The following is a 22,053-nucleotide window of genomic DNA, read 5'->3' as shown; positions in this document are numbered from 1 at the left end:
GATGAGTTATTGTCTGACAATGCCAAGACTTTCATTTGCTGTGGAAAATCATAATCTTCTCTTTGCTTCAAACAATTCCCATTCAATTGCCCGGGCCCCCCCCAACTTATTCAACCCATACAAAGCCATGATGGGAATATCAAAAAGGAAGAGAGAGGCACATGGAGCAACCACAGCCTCTCCTCGAAGGGGTGTCACACTGAGCAGCAACAAATCCTGCATTTTAGTGAAAACCAGGAAGGTGAAGGCCAGGAGAGCATCATGTGAGACAGCTGTTGCTATTTTTAATGTACAGCAATGCTGGAGCACAGACTGTGCCTCCCATGCTTTGGGATTTTTCAACTTTCTCTGGAAGATGGGAGGATGGGATATCCTGAAGGAACTCCACCTACACAGTAATTTAACATGGCCCATGGGCATGGGCACCAGGATTTTTCTTGCTTCTTTTTCTGCCTGAAGCCCACATTTGAATTTCTGGAAGACTGAAGCATATATACCTAATGTCTTCAGGCTGGTAATATTGTAGTTGAGTGACACTTAGTGGGCTGTGACAAAAAGAGTTGATGATTTGTCCTTCATTTCTGCTGAATCTCTGTGTGCACTTCCACACAGAGATGTGGTCAGGTACAATACACTCTTTCCTCAGACCTGTCCCATAAAAGAAGTACAATTGCAAAGTCTTCCACATAAAAACCACATAAACAAATACAACCATTCACATCAATAGGATTCATCTCCTCAAACTGCAGCCATGCAAAAGCAAGATCCTCTCTAAGTTCATGGAGATAAATACACTTGCAAATGTATTTCCACTCAATCTGTCCTGGGCAGCTCTCGCAGGTTGGGAAGGACTGGCCTGGGACTGTATATCTCACTCCACTGACAGTGGACAGAGCCTGGACTTTCAGGCATTTCAAATTAAAGGAGATTAATATCTATATCTATACCTATAGTCCACAAGTGAACTAATTATGTACAAACTCCTACAGTCACAACCTTAACAGTAATTCAGTGAGATGCATTTTTATTGTTATCAATATTTTGAAGGCACATTTCTAACACCAAATCCATTTTCAGATAGCACGGGCATAATAACAGCTGAGAAATATGTAGGTGTCACAAGTGTAGGTGGGGTTTCTATAATTCATCTTGCATCATATCCACTGTAAAGATAAATATCAGTGGATGGCAATACTCTTGGAATTATCCAAGAATTTATCTTGCTGCTGATTCATGGCTTATTGGTCATTAAAGGGAAATCAGTGGCATGAAGTTATATTTTTGTGTAAGTAGCAAGCAATGCCAAAATATAATGAGGACAAGCAGATATAAACTTTCCATGGCCTAGGGAAAACACATGATTTAGCAAATGCATAGTGTTATGCACAACCTCCTATAAAATAAAAGGAAGAAGAGAAAGAAGCAAGGAAGAAGACTGCCTTATTTCCCTGGACTCTCAGCCACCTTTCCTTCCAGCTTGCTCTACATTACAGATCCCACATGCATCTCTGTCAAGACAGCCTATGTGGGCTCACTGAAAGCTCCTGTCATCCAAGCTGGGGCCTGAAAGAAAACTGAGAGACCAATAAATCATGCTACAAAGGAGAAACTCACGCACCACATAGTGGGCTCTTTTCTCCTTCCTCTTTTGGTTTCCCAGTGCCTTTTTTAGGTCTTATGTGATGCATCTTGCAAAAGCATTTGGCAGATCAACAAAGCTCATGCACCGAGACAATTAATCCTCATCATCCTTACTGTGACTTGTGCTAGCCAACTAAATCTAAGATAATTTTCTTTGTGAAATGGGATTGGATCAAAACCCTGAGATCAGAAAGTGACTGAACTTTCCAGAAGTTCACCAGAGTGAATTTTCTTGATATTAAGAGCTCCAGAATATGACCTCAAATATCTATTGATGGAACCAATTCATTCCATAGATTGATTGAACCTTCCAAGTACTGTGGGATGGCTTTTTTGTAGACTTAATTCTGGTGTTACCTACAATAATAATATATTTGTGCAACAACTGTACATCTGTGTAGTTAATGAATTAACAGAGCTGAATCAGGCCAGTCATTCACTGTGTCTGCTTGTCTAGATACTGAATTTGATAATAGACTGTGCTCTTAGCAACAGGATGAGTATTTCAGGATGGAGATATTATGGGGGGAAAAAAACCCTAAATGAGATGACTACTGACTACAGCACAGTCAGGGATGGGAGAAGGACTGATCCTTGGAGAGGGCTTTAACTGAGCTAAGCAGGAAGCTTTAGCCACACACAGGGTATATTCATAAAGTATAAAATAAAAACAAATTGGCATATCCTACCCAGTGTTTCACTCCTGTTCTTAACAGATAATAATCAGTGCTAAAAATACATCAGAAGAAAAGCCAGTCTGGGTACCCAAAGGTTTCTTACTTCCATAGAAAACCTTTCAGAGGAGCCTCTTTGCTGTGATGACAATATTCTCCATGGAGGATTTAAATCATCCAGCCTTTTCAAGAGAACAATCTTAACCAATCTGAACAATCACAAATTTTTTCCTCCCATGCAAATCATCACTACCATGGCAAAACCCAAATTCACCTCTGGGCAAATATTCAAACCATTTTGCTGTGCTGTTTTTTGGGGGGGTTGTTTTTTGGGTTTGGTTTGAGGTTTTTGGTGGTGGTAATTTGTTATTTTTATTCTTCTGTACTTGAAATGAGTTGCCCCAGAGGCTGTTCAAAGCAGAGTATCACACTCCTTACTCAAAGTCCTGTACTCTCAAATTTCAGATGCAATTACTCCACTCTGACCCCTGGAAGTGAGAGGAGTTGGGCAGAAAGACCTCAGTGAAAAACAACTCAGAAGCGGGTGATATTTACAGGCAAACAGTAATTTGCCAAACCTGTGGCTGGGAGGCAATTTCACACATTGCTTTCCAGGATCCAAGGGCCTCTGTACCATGTTTTATGCAACTGCAGCTGAAAGCCTTTTGCACAGTGTGAACTGTGCCCAATTTAGTGCAAATAAGTTAGTTTGCCTCCTATATCAGTACCTGCCAATGTTTTAGCATAAAAAGAAATGAGGATATTAAGGCTATTTCTTTTTCAGACAGCATCTGGTTGGCTATTGTGAAAATGCTAGGGTAGTTGTTCACATCCATTTTCCATTTAGCCTAAATTAGCCTTTTAAATTTAAAAGTACCCTAGATTTCCCCAGTTTATAGTTTTTGCCTTTGATACTATTTCTGAACTGATGGAGACTTCAATCAGAATGTTCTTAACCTCTGACAAATTGAATATTGGGAGAGTATATTAAGCAGAACACAAAAACTAAATAGATTTTTGGAAGGGTTGTAAAAGGCAAGAAACAAACTAGAATAAAAGATAGTTGGAAGAAAAAATAAGACTGATTTGTAAGAATGGGATCTGATTTAGGGCCAGCACTCATTGAGAAGGAGTACCTTGTGTTATAACAAAAAAATGAGGTAATGATTAATGTTAAAATAATAGTTTCCATTTCAATTTGTGTGGGTACAAGTAAGTTTAAAAAATGTTATGCCTTCACAGTGGTAAATTAGTGCATTTTGCCCACACATATATTTAAAAAAAAAAGACAAAGTCATAAAAACCACAATTTCCCTTTTGTAATGCCTAGTCACCAAGCCAGGTGCAAAGTTTTAAGGCTCAGGATTCTCAGCCTCATGTTCAGACCCCAGAATAAAATGACATCATCTCTTCTTTCATTTTCTTGAACCCAAATTCAAAAATACCTACTACCTCAGGGTGCCTGTTTCATACTGTCACAGATAAAACATTTTTACAGGTTACCTGCTTTTGAAACCTCACTCTGGCTGAGGCAGGGCTACAAAATCGAGCTGACCCAGACAATAATTATTGATAATCAGAGAGTTTCCTGCTTTCAGATGGGATGGATGAACAGCAGTGACAGCCTGTGCCATGGCACTTCACTGTCTGTCTTTCCATTTGTGATCTGAATCTGTGTGTAATGCATGTGATTTAAAGATAATAGAAAATATGGCTTCAGAGAGAGATCACTGAAAATGTGGTATTTATTTTTCCAAAAATATTTCAAAGAGATGAAATCCATGAGGGTGAGCCCTGAGATCTAGCCAATATTTCCATTGAGAATGTAAGTTCAAGGAGGAGGGGAAAAATAATCTAAAAAAATAAAGGTAAACTAATTCAACTTAGAAGATGCTACTGATGATTTGGAACAAACAATAAAATTCAACAAGATTTTGATGACAGCCCAAAAATCAGCAAAATGCAATTTGCTGAAGAGGAGGACAAAATACTAATACACAAATCTTCAGCAAGAGAATGCAAATGCAAATATCTAGCTGCTAAAAAAAGAAACCTACTCAAAAACCTGGCTTGGGGACCAGCAGCTCTGGTCCAGACTGGGTAACCAGGCACAAGTGGCTTGCAAAGCAAAATACCAGAGGTTCCTCTGGGCTGTGCTGATGTTCAGGAGAGTCTGGGAGAGCATCACCCCATCCCAGGCAGTTCCAGCACCAGCACAGCTTTGGGTTTGGCCCACACTGTGAGACTCAGCAGAGGTCAGTGGGAGAAGAGGTCAGAAATATGGCAACAGGAGAGGAAAGAGGCTTTCACTTCACCAAGAGGGAGTGTGTCCAGTTATGCTGTGGGAAAAGCTGTGAGGGGGAAGCCAGCTTCTACCAGAAAGGCTTTTAAACAGGATGGGAATGGAGACCACAACAGGGCTCAAATGTCCAGTGGGAATCTGGTGTTTATTACATCTTGAAAGTCTCTTTCAGGTAAGATTGTATTTAAATCTCAGCTCCCAGAGAGACATAAATTCCCGCTTCTCATATAAATTTTTAATGCACTTCCATTATTAAAGCAAATTTTATTCCAAGGAGCTTTGCCTCTAAAATTAATCAAAAGATTTTCGTTGTACTCCAGACGAAGCAAACGCAGAATTCCAGGAGCCTAACACAGAAACCAGACTTCTATAAATAGACCATGTGGAGCCTGATTTGCTGCAAGTCGAGGGGGTAGGTCACATATCACATCTCTCCAGGCTGATCAGCATTGGTCAGGTATTGCTTGAAAGGCAGCCCAAGATGGAAAGCAAATAGATTGATTCAGCACCGAGCTCAGAAACACACACTGCTATGAAATGAGAGCTGAAACTACATGAAATGCACTGATTTCTCTCTACATTTGAAAACAGAGTTTGAGGTGTCTTTTTTCCTTCCCTCCCTGCTTGTCATTCTGCATACAAATGCTGAAAATAAAGCATGTTGGTTATGAATAGGTGGAAGTTATATCTTCATCCCAAACAGAAATACACCCTAAAGTATCTCTCCTGGTTCTTCCCAGTTTGGGCAAATTAATTCCTGTCAACAGCAGAGGTGTTTTGCATGACCAAAACCAACAGGAGCTCCAGCTGGGAGCACTAAACCTAATGTGTCATGCCCATGGTCTGCCCTCTGTGCTGAGGCAAAGCCCATGGAAGGGGTTTTCTGATTCTGGACCCAGTGTCAAGGCAGAGATGTTCAGCACAGCAGCACTCAGACATGAGCCAATGAAGGGATGAAGATCTAAGGGAGGCAACAGCAAGGAACAAAAAAAGTGTTTGCACATACAGAGAGGTCTTTTGCCTGCCCCTCCCAACTCATTGTGGGGTTACACACAGCCATGCTCACATGAATGAATTTCATCCTATGGATTTTGTGGAAAACAGGCTTAAAAATGCCTTTCCAATCCTCTTTCCCAATGCCTTTTTTTGGTACGTGACAAATAGTGCAGAAATACCTAAATGCAGAGCAAGATACCTTCAGTGAGAAAATCTTTCTCCTTGAGAGAAGGAATTTGGTCCAAAAATCAATTTTCTCATTAATTATTTGTATCAACAGAAATGCTGAGACATCAAACAATTTACTTGGCTTCTTGTATATTACCCTCAGGTGACAGCCTTTTGCTCAGTGCCCAGAAAAATATTTCAGAGATTTCAAAGCTGCTGCTTTTGGGGACCTCTCCCCAAGACTGCAGAGATGAAGCAGTTCCAGGCACCTGGCATTCAGCCACTGAGCTTCACTCACTGCTTTCACATCCTTTTCTTTCAACCACACACTCAAAAAGGGCAGTCATTTTCTAACCCACTGCTTCAGAAATGGAGAGGGGGGAAAAAGAACATTCATAACCTTTGCTTGAAGGTTTGTCCCACAGAATTTCTTTCGTGAGACTGAGAGAAAATGGGAGAGTAAAAACCTCCATGGATGCTACTTTGATCTTACACCAGGAACCCATAACACCCTCTGTCTGACTCCATTTTGGCTAGACAGGACTGGCTTTCCTCAATCTAGGAGACAGTAGAGGAGTTAGGTCACGTGCCTGGTTCAATTCCAGCTTCAATCCAAAGTTGCTCTTGACACAAAACCAGAGAAAACTTGGCAGTATCATCTCCCAACCTTGGGTTGAGTCCCAAGCAAAACTCCAAATGAAACACAAGGTCCCAGATCTTCATGGAGCCAATGAGAGAAAATGCTGGCACTGATGCTGGCAAGAGAAGCAGCCAAGTTTTGCTGATATCTACATGGTGCTTCTCTTTCAGCTGCCCACAAAGAACTAATATTGCTTTGTGTGGGCTATTTGCCCTGTAAATTGGGATCTAAAGGCAATGAGAGGGATGTCATGGGAAGCAAAAGTGGTGTCAAGCTTTGTGGCAGGGTCACCATCTCCCAGGCCACCAAGAGATCCCAGCCAACCTGCACCAGGCAGTGTTTAAAATCCCAACAAAGAGAACCAAAAGGAAGATTTCAAGAATGACTAAACAGCTGATCACATCAAAGAAAACAGATACATTTTAGCCCATGAGGATGGATGGATGGATGGATGGATGGATGGATGGATGGATGGATGGATGGATGGATGGATGACTACTCAAATTGTCTCTGTAAGACAGAGGATTGGGGGCTGATCTTTCTGGAACATTTCTGTCATGATTAGACCAAAATCACCACAACCGTGACTTCTTTGCTCACATCAAGCAGGATATTTATACAGGGGTTGGAACAGTGCTCAGAATGAGTAAGGATGCCAAATTGCCACTTGATGCTTTCCATGATTCAGCCCTGGCTGCTCCCTGAGATGCAAGGCAGGACTGGTAACCACCCAAAGTCAAAGCAGCCCCTCACAGGCCTAAGTGCCATAAAATCACAGCACAGATTATGCTGCACAGACACTAAATAAGCCTGTGACCAGCTTCTTCCTCAAATGCACTCACTTTTTCATTAGCCTAAACTAAATGGTGCCCACAGAATGGAGTCAGACCTCCGCGGACAAGCGCTCAGGAGGACGATGTTCTCAGCGCATTACAGACTGGGAGGAAATTTTTCATTCCCTGGAAATGGGCAGAGAATCAATAGCTCATTTTTCATGTTATGGTTATTATGCCCAGTGCTTCACAGGCATTGTGTCATATACAGCCTCTATAGCAACGGCTCAGATTCCTCACTCCTGTTTGCTCTGTCAGTGGCAGTAATTGCAAAAAATCCCCAGGGCTCAGGAGTGTTTAGCTCCAACTGGGAAATACAATAGTGGACCCAGTAAAAGTAAAGTAATAAAGGCCACACAAATATGAAAACAACTGCAGCATGACACCTTTCCAGTTCCATTAGAGTGACTACCCCAGTGGCAGCCCAGGTCCTCAAAGAAAGCCTGTGGTAAATGGTTGGGGTTTTATTGAAAGAGCCTTTCACCATTCTACAAGAATTGCTCCTGAACACTGTAGAAGCATCACAACACTTCACACAATCTTGTAGACATCCTCTGCATTCCTTGAGCAGCAGGAGGGCTGGGAAGCTGATAATAACTTGGAGGATGCCTCTTCCCTCCCAGGCCTTCAGGCCAGGGCAGGGCAACCTCATCTCTGTATTCAACTTTAATCAACCTGTGAGTGCAGAATGGACATGCCATGAGTATAGAGCTGTGAGCTGAGGGGAGGGAACAAATATTGCCTGGTGAAACACAGCAAGCCATGAATCCCCCAGACCACAGCACAGAACTGGCTTTGGCTTGCAAAAAATTTTTGGTTTTGGCTTGCAAGAGAGCCTGAGACCTGACAGCTAAGATAAACATTAAGACAGCAACAGCAGAAACAAAAGCAAGCAGGTAGCTAAATATCCCTGCAATGGGGTTATCTTTCAGGAAAGTGAAACAGGGCATTGACTATAAAATGGCTCCTAGGTGGCAAAGACTTCCAAGGCAGTTTAAGGATTGTAAAATTCTTTGGGCTAGAAGGGACCACTAAAGGTTACCCAGTCCAACCCCCCTGAAAAGATCAGGGACATCCTCTACTATATCAGATTGCTCACAGTCCCATCCAACTTTATCTTGAATTTTTCCAGGGATGAAGCATCCATCACCCCTCCGGGCTACCTGTGAAAAATTCCAAAAGTTTGTGGGTCAAGAGCTGATTCTCAGGAGTACAGACCAGAGACTAGACCTGCAGCTCCCCCTGCACTGAGCAGGATTGAGAGGCAAAACCACCCTGTCTCACAAAGACCTAATCCCAGCTCAGAACAGTCTAATCCCAGCTCACATCCCCTGTCACAGGTGAGCAATCCAGTGCTTGGTGAACTCTGCTTCCCAGTGGTAGGAAGAGCCAAGATGAAAGGATCAAAAAGCAACGTTGCCATGAACACTTGGCTGCCACAAGCCAGTCCCCCCTGGGGTAACTTTCCTGACACCTCCTGCTTAAAAACACCAAAAGGCAGAAGAATCACGAGGCCTGGCTTTCATGGGCTGTATTTGCACTGACAATGGACATGGAGTGAGCTTCTGCCCTTGTGCTCCATGGGAGGTGTCTGTCCCCACTGAGCTCCCTCAGGACACCCACGTCAGGCTGTGCCAGCTGTGCCAGCTGTGCCGCCCCAGTCACACCCCCAGCCTGCTCTGTCCCTGCAGCAGGTCCCTGCTGCCTGTGCCACGCTCTTGGTGCCAGGAGGAGCAGGAGGCAGCAACTTCTCTCACTTCACTGGGAAATGAAAAAACAATCAGAATGAAGAAGGTGTTGAAGAAAGATCCCCCCACCTGGCTTTCTCCACGTTCCACTGACTGCCAACTTCTGTTCAGGGCTGCTTTTCATTCAGTGTAGACTTGGGCATATATACAGGAGAATCCTTTTTTTAAGAGCTGCCCTGCAGAGACAATGACAGGAAACATTGCCACTGTCACCCCTCTACCTTCCATTTCTAACCTCTATAAAAGTTTCTCTGACAGCTTGTGCAACAAATAGAAGTCATTTGCTACACCTTCAATTCACAGCTATAAAATTCCAAAATTTCTTATCTCTGCAAAACATACATATTCATATATATATATATTCTCATAAATATCCTTAAGTGTAAAGAAAACAAGAATATTTTATTTTCACACAGATATACAGTAGAAAGGTTGAAGCTAGACCTAACAAACCTCTGCAGCCTAAATGGAAGTTGCCTGGTTGTATTTACAGGAATGTAGAAAACATTTTCATCAAATTCCTTATAGACAAGAAATGAAAAGCACTGATGACTGAACAGCAGAAAAAGAATGAGAAAGATGGTTAGACTCTCATTTTCTCCTGACTACACAAGCAAATGATCTATCAATAAAACTAAAAGATAAAAATTGATAGGATGAAGCAGCACACACAGACCCTAATTCAATTAACCTGCAGAAATCCCTGCCAAGAGTTTCAAACCAGAGCTGATTTTCATGTGTATTAATACAGTTTTCACTCACTAGATTTGAAATGTCAGAATAATTTATAGCACCAGAGAGCAAACTGATGGTTGTCTCTGATCAAAAACCTGCAGCAATGTTCCAGCACTGTTTACAGTATTTACAATTGCTGATACACGTTTGTCTTCTGGTACAAATATTTAGCTTTGGCCACTGCCAGAGCTAGAAAATATTTTCTTCTATTTGCTTTAGTCAGTGTCTTTAAAAGGGCTATCTATGCATATAAATAAAGGGTATTTGAAGAAGGTTTTGCAAGCTCAGGAGTGGCCAGTTTTACCATCAGCCTGTGCTGAAGTGGTAATACATGTGCTAGACCCAGGTTGTGTTGGGCACTGTATTTCCAGGCAGTGAAAGGGGCTGGAATGCCAAATTTCATTAATTCACTTCATCCAGCAACTGCTTTAAAAGGATTTAGCATGAGAAGCAGAGCACAAAGCTATCAGAAGAGCACTGCACGAGTGAATAGAAATTGAAGACAAATGAGTTCCTTGTGAAATACTGCAATCACTTCTTTAAGCAATAAAGAGGTGGTTTGTTAAATAATAGACTAGAACAAGTCCAATAAAATAAAAACTGTCAAAGTACCCTTTTCAAAGTTGCTACATAATCTTCCAATTTTGCTTTCATTAGTAAACAGTAACAGATGATCAGATTCTATCGTCATCTTGTCTGGACAATATCTTAGCAGCATTTGAATACATCACAAAATGAAAGAATACCAGAAGAAGAAAATTTAATGTAATTACCACTTTCTGAAAATAGATTGTGCATAACATTCACTTAATATAGCTCGAATAAAGTGAGAAAGAAATCAAGGATGGAGAAACTGTTTCCTATTTAAGACCAGATACAAACAGCTTGTCCTAACCATCTCTTCAGCATCCACTTCCCTTCCCTGTCTGCTGGACCAAATGAGCAAAAATATTTCTGCCAAAAGTAGCAGCATGTAACTGCCTGACCAGCAGCCTCAGCCTCCATCACCCAAGGATGCTCTGGCTTCACTGGCTGCAGACCTTGAGTCAGATGAATCCTCTCCCACAAACACTTTTTCCTTCACAAAAAGGGAATGAAAGGACAGAAAGTGAGGAATTTGCAGTAAATTGTGTCCCAGTGCAGCAGCAGCTCTGCCCTTGCACAACGCCCTTCCATGTGCACACAGAGAATTTGTTTTCCTGCAAGCAGGAGAATAAAAAATGCCTCAAAAGCTTATGATTACTGTCCCATGTCCTGTCCCTGGCTCCCACCCAGTCTCTTGTGACCCCATCAAGGGTACAAGAAACCCTCTCTGTCCCACTGAGATCTTCACCTCTGCCAACTTGTAGAACATAATTACTTTCTGAGATTTCTGTCCTGTTTCAAATACTGTTGAAATCAATCACTAACTTGAAAAATTACTGGAGACAGGCATACAGACAGCATTGCAAATACCAATTTCCTTAGGAAATAAAGCTAAAAAACAGCTTCCTGCCTGTATTGCCAGACAGAAATCCCCTTTCCTTAACCCCATGTGTCTCTGGCTCTACCTACAGCCATCCTAACTGGCAGGCAAGCTAAGGAAACAAGGCACAGCCTTAGTTACATCAATCATTAACACAAGAGCAGCTGATAACGAAAGTGCACAATGTCCATGTATCTGTTTATCATTAGAACTGCAAATATCCTTTGGCCTTTTTTTTTTAAATTCCCAGCCAGCAGAGAAAAAAGGAACAGTTTTGAGGGAAGAAATACTACGTTGGGGCCTTTTTCAAAGCCCTTTACCCCTCATTACAGAGAAGGTTTTTTGTCCATTTCTCAACTCGTCTTCATCTGTTGATCACAAACTGAAAGGCAGAATGGAAAAAAAAAAAAAAGAACCATCACCTGGGTCACCATATCTGCTCAGGGAACTTATATTAGAGTCTGCTTTCATTTAGTTGACATTGAAAAGGTGCTCCACTCTAGCAAAATCAGCATGACATGCACTGGCAGAGGCTAAACCTAGAGGAATTAGAATGGGAAATTAAAGATGAATCATAGGGATGGCTGACTTTTAAAGGACATGGAAAATTCAAAGCAAAATGTGGTATTTATCTGAAAATCCTGTGGCACATCAATCAGAATTTAGTGGGTCCAGTGCAGAAATTAAGAAGTTAAGAAGTACCATCTCTGATATTTAGGAACAGAATGACCACAGCAATTCTCCTTCAGAACCAGTCATCAGATCTGTGAAAAGGAAGGAGAGAAGAGAAGCAGGATGCCTTAAAGGAGAAGAATACACTGGTCAAAAACTCTGATACCAGCTTTTTGCAAAGAGATTTCACGTGCAGTTTGTAATTCCAATATTTCTTTGATGTTTCTTGAACAGGACATGGGCAATTGTTGATCTCCCTGTGCCTCAGTGCACGATGCCCATGGCACTTAGAGCACCCAGTGACACAGCAGAATTCTGAAACCCTGCATTTGGGGCAGAGCCATGCCACTGGTGTGCTGGGCAAACTGGTGGCTCAGTGTGAGCTTTGTTTTTACCACCTGTCAAGTGTGAAGGATGCCCTTAGGGGTTTTATGTTTACTGCCTCAAGGTCTACTGCTGAACAGTATTTCAGTAAAGGCATGTTACTGTTAACTCAGGAAACTTTTTCAGGGGTTAATTGTAAATCTTCAATACAAAAGGTAAGACTGTCATTTTTTTCCTAAAATAATAGGCTCACACTATAGCAGGCAGCTGCTTTGGAAATTAAACACCTTACTCAAAGTGAAGGCAAAACCCTTTGAAAAGAGAACAAAAAACTTACTTTTTTTTTTTGACTGCTGAATTATTTCAATGCTTTTCTTTTACTCCTCTGCTGAAATCCAGAATTAAAACAAAATTCTAAATTATGTATCTCCAGTTTTATCAATGGACACCTTTGATTTTTTTTGAAAGGTTGCTTACTTGCCACCCCCCATCTGAAAAGAATATACAAGATTTCCGCTGCATTGGTAATCTACATGTCTATTGTTAGGAATAAATTTCAGGAAAGGTTAGATGACACATAACTTACTGGGAACCACTCTGTAGGATTGCAGGCAAGGTTACAGTAATGTCCTTTCAACAGGATAAATAACATATCCATTCACTACGAGCCAACCCTGTCATGTTACCTCATTTTAATCAGCCCTTTCATGATACAATATTCATGTGGAAATTGGGCTAAAAATACCCCCTGCCAAGGTGATTGAAGAAATAAAACTGAGAACTTTATTTTGCATATTTTAAGATCAGGTTTTGTCCAGAAATAACGTGGCATATTAATTTGAGTTTCATGTGGGGAAGAGAGGGAATGAAAGCAAGGGGAGGGAAGGAGGAGACGGGCCAGGAGCTATTGCCAGTCCATCAATGATTAACCAGGCTAAAGCTAACACCGTCTTCTTGCACTCCTCAGAAGCAGTCATTCAGCACCTGTGATTGCATTCAAACAATAAAAATCAAAAAGCCAAATGCTGGGCTTGCAGGCTGGACTGTGACAGAAGCACAGGTGGCCAGGTCAGCCTCGAGCTGGTCCTGGGTGGGTTGGTGGACAGACCTGGCACACGTGTGCTTTCCCAGGAGAGGAAAATATTGCTCCTGGGGATGTGTAAGGGGAGGAGGATTTCCTCTAGCTCCAATCCCCACCACACAGCAAAAGTCAGCTGCCTAGGGAGTCATTAAGAAGGAGAAAAAAACTGTCTTGGTCTGTTTGAAGAGGTTTATAAAGGAAAGGGAGCAGCACTGACTTTGTGTGTGAAAGCCAAGCACAGCCATGGCATTACGTGGTCTCAGAGCTGCTCCCCCAACGGGTCTCATTCTCTGTTTGCTCGGTTTACAAATCAAAACAAGATATTTCATGTTGTTCAGCCTGCAAGCCCAGCCTGGTGCACTGAAAGATCAGCCAGTGACCTTTTCCCCCCAGTATTCCATCCTCGTCCCTGTGCTGAGGAGTCCAGAGACACAACCAAGCTCTGCTTGATCCTTCACTCTCATATTGGCTGTGCCACGCTGACAGCAAAGAAATTTGTATCTGTCAGGTTATTAAATTGATCTAAGTGAAAAGAATCACAGGGGACTGAGGCTGTGATGAGGTAGTTCTCTCCACAGCCACATGCTGAAAACCTCCTCCTCCTCCCTTTTCCCCAAATCCTTCAGCCAAGCACACGCAACCTTCTGTCAATCAAACTCATCTGAGGCTCAGTGTGCTCATCTTCCACAGGCATAAGGACACATCAATAGAATGGAGACCAGGACCAGTCCTGGCAGTTCCATACCAGTGGTTCTGTGAAGCTTTATCTGGTTTTTGAAAGGGCATTTTGTCAAGAATAACTGCAGCAGTACTTTTGACTTTTTGCAGCTGAACTGAAATAGATGAGAAGTAATAGTAAACCAATTAGAATAAATTTGACTATCACACTGCATACAACAAATTACAAGACGATCCTTTTCTGCTTTTTTATGTAATAATTCCACTCTATTACATTGTCATAATACTCAGCAAAGAAAATTCTCATTCAAAAAGCCCCCATCTGACATTAAGAATTGGACTTTCTCATTTCAAGAAGAGCCTCTGTTTCCTCTATTATTTTCTTTTTCCTTGCATAGAAAGACACTGAGCATAACCAGAGTGGTGCTTCTGAGCATGAACTTTTACAGGTTTCCAAGGGATGTTTCTCAGGGGTCAGTACCACAGCTGACACCATTTCCCATCTACACTTGCCTGATGAGATGCAATGAGCTCTCAGCAAGTTTGCAGGTGACCCCAAACTGGGGAGGAAGAGCTGTCATGGTGCTGGAGGATTTTGCTGCTCATAAAAACATCCAGAATGGGCTTCCAGAAACTGCACAAGGCCAGTCCTGCATTTGGGAAGGAACAATCTCAGGACAGCTGTCCAGGCAGCTAAATGCACATTGGATTGCTGCCCTGAGAGCCCAGTCTGCAAGTTCTCTACTCAGCTGCTTCACCTGGGATACAATGTCCAGTTTTGGAATGCCCCCAGCACAAGAGAGATATTGACAAGAATGAATTTATGTGGCCAGGGGCTGGAGCATACAATGGATGTGGGAAAAACTCAAAAAACTGGGAGAAGAGGCTCAGGGGCTGCTCACCATCAATGTCCTGACAATAAGGGGACACAAAAGACAGGATGAGATTTTCTCAGAGGTGCAGAGAAGGAAATAGGAAATGGTTAAAAGTTTTAATGAAGGAAATCTTGATGAGAGATATGGAAAAAAAAATATGCACACCAGCAGAAATCTCCCTATCCATGGAGATTTGCTGAACCTGCTGGTGCTATCCAAGCAATATGACCTAACCTTGGAGGTTAGAGCTCCTTTGAGCAGTTCATTTCCAGAAGGCTCTTCCAAACAAAAGTATTATATGATGCTCAATACCTAGATCTCCATTCTTGCACTTCTATTTTTTTTATGATGGCTGTGCAGGAAAAGGCAGGCAAGGGAGTCAGGATTCCACCACTGCTTTTCAAGAAGAGAGAAGTAAGGGTACAACTTAGACTTGGCACAACTCATCCACATCTTTAAGGACTCCAGACATGGAAAGAAACTCATTAGGGATGAGGTGACCTCCCTGTTTCTTCTTAAGAGAAAGAGCACCTTCAGCTTCCAGGCCACCAGGGGATCTCAGTCTGACCAAAAGCAGCTGACCTGTTGTGACTCAGTTCCCAGTTTTCCCTCTTAGGGAATGAAGAAATAAAACCCAGAGGGCAATAGCAAGCACAGAGACAATTATGATGTTCTTCACAACAGCAGCTGTGTCTCTATCTCATTGTGTCATGCTTAGATCATTTTGAAAACCAGCACCCCTGCTATGCACCCTGCTGCACACGGGGAGCTCATCGTGCAGCAGCACGACTCCAGCAGCCAAGCAGTGGCAGAAAATCACTCCTGCTTTTCAAGTGAAAAAATTAGAGATCAAAGAACAGGGTGTTTTCTAGGTCATGGTGTCAGATTCCAGAGCTCACAGTTATCAACAGGCTTTCTGCAGAACAGCACAAAGACACAAACCTGCACAGTGGTTTTATCTGGTTAGTCCAGAGAATAATTTCACTACAGGCTGGGCTGGGGAACAACAGCTCTAACTGTGCTGAAAAATTCCTGTCTTGTACTTTTAATTGTAAGTAATTAAGCATCTGCACGTTTTGCTAAGTAAACAACCTTTTGACAAAACAGAAAGATTTACTCTAAGAGCAATAGAGCATAGAAAGAAAAAATGTTCCTATACTTTGAATGTTTTGCCTCAATACCACTTGTGTCTTAATGACCTCACCTCAACAGAGAATTTATACCTAGCAAAATTATTTTTAAAATTTCTGAATTTAGACTGTATGGAATTAAATTAATTCCATTAAAATATTCAGGAGGGATGTAAAATTATTGTAGAAATAGTCCCTGACAGAGCATGGGGAAGGACTGAGCTCTGGTGATCACGACAGTAAAAAAGGAAAAGCAGATATTTGAGTACCTGTGCTTCTTCTCCTAGGACTACTGATTGAAACAGTGTTTGGGTAGCAAAAGTCAAATTACTTTTTCATTTTATTCATAATAAAGTCAGTCATATACTGGTATAACAACACTTATTTTGTTCTGGGCTTTTAAGAAGTTTCCAGGGCATTAAGATGACGTACGAAACACAAACTCTTAGAGGAAAATTTTAATAAATAAATAAATAAAATAAAATAAAAAACCCAACAAAGCAAAATGAAACACCTCCAGTTTTAGTGCCTTGCCTCATCCATGCCCAAAACTTGAAATTAAGGAAGCAGCACTGAACTAAGAGTTGGCCATTTCTTTGCAAAACTTTTCATGCTGGGATCATAGATCATGTTTCATTTTTATGGAAGATATGTCCTTAGCAAAGAGGCATACCTAAATGTCTATAGGCTTTGATCCAAATTTAGCAACTGGAATTGCTGTATTCTATAAAGCACAATATACACAGGCCTTCCACATGGGATCTCCAGTAAATAACTTCTAAAGAGGCAGCCTGGAAACAGTAGGAAGGAAACAAACACAGCTTCTTTGTAATAACAGAGCACCCCAAGGAAAGGTATTTCTATACAGGTAGCAGAAAATTGAGGGAAAAGGAAAGCATGAAAATGAAATGGAAAGTTTCTGGTTACTCTATCAGAACTCCTTTGCTAATTTTAACTCGTGAGTCAGAGAAATGTCATTGCTCTATTGACTAATCTGTTTGGAACATCAAAACAGCTTTGGTTCTGTTATTGATTTATTTTGTTAAGTGATTAATTAGTTGGGGTATTGCATTCCTCTCTTTTCCTCATGCTTTATCATTTTACTAAGGTATGCAGGGGTGCAAAACTTCACAGAATCCCAGAATATTCTGAGTTTGAAGTGACTCTACACAAGGCACCCCAACAATCCCACCTGAGCTCTGTTAGACTTGGGGCTGTGACAACTTCCCTGCCGAGCTGTTCTAGTGCCCCACTACCCTCTGAGAGAAAAACAATAACCTTTTTCTAATATCTAAACTAAATTCAAACAAGGGAAACTCTTTTGGTTTTTTTATCTGTGGAAAGACATTTCTGATAACTCATTGCCCTAACAGCAATATCTAAGTGAACTAGAAATTTAGGAAGAAAGATAACATGAGCATTTTCAATTAGTTCCTCTAAAACTTTGAGACTAGGACTAGACATGCAGGTCTCAACAAATGATGCTGTAGCACCAATAATGTCTTTAAATTGCTTGGGTGAACTTAAGCAATTAAAAAGGGGTAAGAGCATGTTGCAATTCCTTCTCCTGTGCACTATTTTCTTTCCTGTACTCATACATGAAGAAGTGTGACGACTTCCATTTAAACTGAAGGATTAACAGCACCATGGAACAAATATTCATTACTCAGGGGAAAGGATCTTTGAAGACAAACCAGCCACCATCAATCTCAACACTCTATCTGACCCCAGTTATACACACACACTTTGTCAGCACTCCTTTATTTCAGAGTTAGAAAGACTCATCCCCTTACTAATATGATCAGGCAAGAAAGTTTATATCAAAGCTATAAAAAGTAACAACATTTTAAGAAAACAGGGGCCTATTAGTTTTTCCACAAGCTAAAACAGGCCTTTGAAGCACAACCCAAAATTAGATGCACTAGGTACAACTTTAATCTGTAGCACTCTGGGTCCCCTACAAAATATGCAGAATATTAAGAAAACTATCCTAAAATTTAAAATAGGGAAGTTTTCAGTCATGCAGGGGGAAAACTGGAAATTCTGGGTTCAAAAGGGGGAAAGTGGGGAAGAGAAGAAAACCTGTTATTCCTGAAATGAAACTTTAGAAAGCAATTTTTTCTCTTCCCTATTTCCTGCAGAAATAGCTCTTCAAAGGCCATCTTCATGCTCTTTGGGTGACCTTTCTGCCGTCACATTTCACTGCCTGCCCTGAAGGATATCTTTTTAATATCTTGTTAAACGGGGAGGGAAACGTGCAACGAGCAAAACACTCTGAAATGGAAGCACTTCTGCTTCAGTAAATACTTTGAGGATATATAAAGTGCAAAAAAGGGTCTCTTATTTCCAAAGGCCAGAGATATTTATAGAGTGCTTTTCAACTGTGTGTAGGGAAAGTGGTTCCTATACAGTAAAGGAAAACTAAACAAGCGAGGGTTTTATTGACTGCTGTACATACTGTCAATGAGAATATCATTATTAATGCAACCAAACCCACGATTTTAAAATAAACCAATAGTGGCCAATCCCCTAAAGTCTTTGAACACAGCCTGACATTTTATTAGGGATTCCAGAATGCAGGAGCAGAGGCATTGCCCTGATCAAGCATTAAATGAGATATTCGGTCAGGAACATCTTTCAGTATCACTGTGAAATGACACACTGATCCCATTCACCTATAATGAACAGAAAAACAACTTTTTCAAAACCTTATAGAAGATATTTTCATTCTTACCCTTATTTTTCCTGCACTGAGGATTTAGTTAAGCTTTTGTCACCTAACAATGATTCCCCCCGTTCCTCTCCTTCCGTGGGACACAGAAAAATTGAAAGCCTCTTTTGTCTAAAAATTTTCTGTTACATTTTCTGCAAAAGACACCAAATTACCTGTATTCAGATAGTCTGCATTCCATATGTATCTTTTCTTTGGAAGAAAACCCTGGCTAAGATTAACAGGCAAGCAGAACACTGGTTACTATTTTAAGGGCATTTTAACGGGACAGAAATCAGGCTTTAAGATTAGAACACTGCTCGAGTCAGAAAGTTTATTTAAAAAATAAAATGTTGGGAGAAACAACAATGCAAAAGCCCAAGGTCTATAATAGAAAAGCTTTCTAACTCTCCACTTTCATCCTTTCTGATCTCAGCAGCAGCAACTGCCTTGTGCGGTCCCTTCCGCCCAAGTGTGCTTGACAGGAAGGCTGTCAAGTTAAAAATTACTTTTTTTTAAAAGATAACTTTAAAAATAATTCATTCCCACAAATCATTGGGACAGCCAGGGAAGAGAAGCAGAAAAGCAAAGAGGGAGAATTTACCACTCTCTGCACTCATAAAATGCTTACTTAGAAACAGCAGGACAGTAAATTTCTCCAATTTCTCCACTTCGAAGTCTGGGGGCACCAAGCCCATGAAACCAGAGTTATGAAGCCCAAGACCTCTGCAATTCCCCTCCAGCATGGCATTTCTGGCCATGTGTCCCCTCTAATCCAAGGCACAGCTCAGCCCAAGCCCAGTGTGCTGCCCCAGGCAGTTCCCAGCCAATTTGCTGACACAAACCTGTGTTTCTCTGGAAAGTGCCCAGGAGGTGCCTGAGGTGAGGCAGAGCTGTTAGAAAAATCAAATTATCGTCTTTCTCATGATCCTCCACACCTGGTGATCATTCAGTGACCAGCCTTGACTCCCTAGATCCTACTGGAAAGCTTTTGGGCTTAAAACAATGCTTAATTTCCCTTTTTTCAATATGTCCATCAAGTAAAGGTTTATATTCCACCTAATGCCTTCATTCATTTGGACATTATAAATTTAAGCTTTAGCTCTCAACCTTAGACCAGACTGTAAAATAAACTTGTAAAAGATTATTTCACTCTCCTCTAAATCAGCACTGGAATATGAGGTAGAAGAATGCAGCTGACAGGAACTGCCCAGGACATGTCACCAAGTAATTGAACAGAGATGCAGTGATAGTCACTGAAAAAGTAATTTACTAAGTTATTCAATCAATATTATGCTATTTATGAGTTACTGCTCAAGTATTTATAAATACCGAGGATAGTTCATCAAAAGACATTAAAATCCATGAGATGCATTGTTTCCTTGATCAAAATACCCATTCTATATATTTTAACATCTTTATGCTAGCATTGTCAGTGAATCTAGGTATCCTTTTGAAAATAAAAATATCTTCTGCTTTCAAATTGCAGCTCTCCCCACCTACGTGATTTTATACTTTCAACAGTATAAATTACAACTTTCAATAGTCTGAACATAGACTACAGATTTATTTTAGGGTTTTCAACATATGCTCTGACACACAATTAATTAAATCGACATTCTTTGCTATTATCCTTGTACTGATGTGCTGGCAAGTAAAAGCAAAACTTTTAGCACTTAGGAGAATATACTAGTGATATAAAGAGACATTTGCTTGGACTAAGAAATTATATAATGTAAATTAGATGGTTTTGAAGAGTTAGAGAATTTAGGTTTCTTGCAAAACATAAGGCTCAGGTTTGCTCTCTGGGACAGATGTGTTCTTTTACTAGATTTTACTGCTGTATTGTATTTCTATGGGAAGGTCATCCTGCACCCAAAAAGTGAATTATCTTACCTATGGTCCTAGAGTTTGATTTATGTCATGAATTATGTCATGGCTGATGGACACAGGTGCTCAGCTCCAGAATCCTGGTTCCCCAAAACTCAAAGTAGGGTTCTCTTGGAGTGCACCATGGCTCCCTTGCTTTTTGCCACCTGACTACTGAGAAATACAGAATACAATTCTATGAAAATAATGATATTTTAAATTTTTATTAGTTAGAAAGCATTTTGGAAGCTAACATTTGAGGACTCCATTTAAAGCCTAGATGTGCATGAGATTGTCAGGGCGAAGTTGGGCATTTGGAGATTTTGTAGTGACAATACAACAACTTAGATCTTTAAGTAAGCAAATTAAAATCACTGTCAAACAACTGCAGTATGAAAGTGGTGAGATGTTTCCATGCAGTTCTGTGTGAAGTATCATAAAAACTGTTCCACACGCATCCCTCCAGCAGCACCTCAGCAGCTGTTCCAGGCCAGGTTGGATGGGGCTTTGAACAACCTGGCCTAGTAGAAGGTGTCCCTGCCCCTGGCAGGGAATTGGAATGAGATGAGCTTTTATGTCCCTTCCAACCCAAACCATTCTGTGATTCTGCTGAAGGAATCACAAAAAAGTGATTCCCTTACAGTGCTGCAGAACCATCAGAAACCACTCACGGCGTGCGTAGATGGAACATCTCCACACTCCATATCTTTAAAGTCCCATCTGGACAGTTTATTTAATCTTCTTTTTTAGTGCAGCATAAAACCCTGTAAAAAGCAATGCCCAGAATGGGGGCCCTGAGGAAGCAGCACAAACTGCCTGTGGCTAGAACGACTCATTGTTTAGACTGTGGAGGGAGGACAGAGATGGAAAGCCATAAAAGTGATCCATGAGACTGAGTCTCTGGAAAACAATGTGTTCCTACAGCAAATCAGGCTTTCATCACACAAGATGTATTTCAGTATGTGTAAAGCCATTCTGAAAAAATTGCTTATGCTATTGAGCAATCAAAGGGATTTTTTTTGGGTCCAGTTGCCCGTCATTTCTGTTCATTGTACAGATGGTGGAAGCACAAGCAGACCCTACCCCATTGTTAAGTGTTAGCTTTACTTTGGCAATCCTCCCCACCAAACACTGACTGCCACACGAATGCACCTCACCAGGACATGAGGCTGGAAAAGTGAACCAGAGATTTTAGAAAGCTCTCACCAATGTACTAATGACTTCTCCTCTCCCCCAAGGACCAATCCTCTATCAGAAAAAGGAGACCTAATATCATGGCAAACCTGAAGAAAGAAAAATTCTCACTTGTTTCTATCATTTGTGACTTACAGATTAACATTTGGTTGGTCAAGGGAAATGCAACACACTGGAGGATCTAGCTGTACATGCAAAATAAGCTCCCATCATTTACATTTTAAAAAATTGCCTTCCTTTTATATATATATATATATATGTCTGTGTATGATCTTTCTACCTAGGGATACCCAAAATCTCATTTAAATTACTGGAGTT

The 22,053-nt window shown here is 41.1% G+C and overlaps 1 protein-coding gene across 3 annotated transcripts in view; it reads right to left on the bottom strand.

The window, feature by feature from the left end:
* TRAPPC9 (trafficking protein particle complex subunit 9) overlaps window positions 1-22,053 on the bottom strand; it is a 450,083-nt gene that overhangs the window by 47,739 nt on the left and 380,291 nt on the right. The window lies entirely within an intron of this gene.

The sequence above is a fragment of the Passer montanus genome, unplaced genomic scaffold (genome assembly GCF_014805655.1).
Source record: "Passer montanus isolate IOZ18808 unplaced genomic scaffold, ASM1480565v1 scaffold78, whole genome shotgun sequence".
NCBI classification, from domain to species: Eukaryota; Metazoa; Chordata; class Aves; order Passeriformes; family Passeridae; genus Passer; species Passer montanus.
This window is presented reverse-complemented; position numbering and strand designations above follow the sequence as displayed.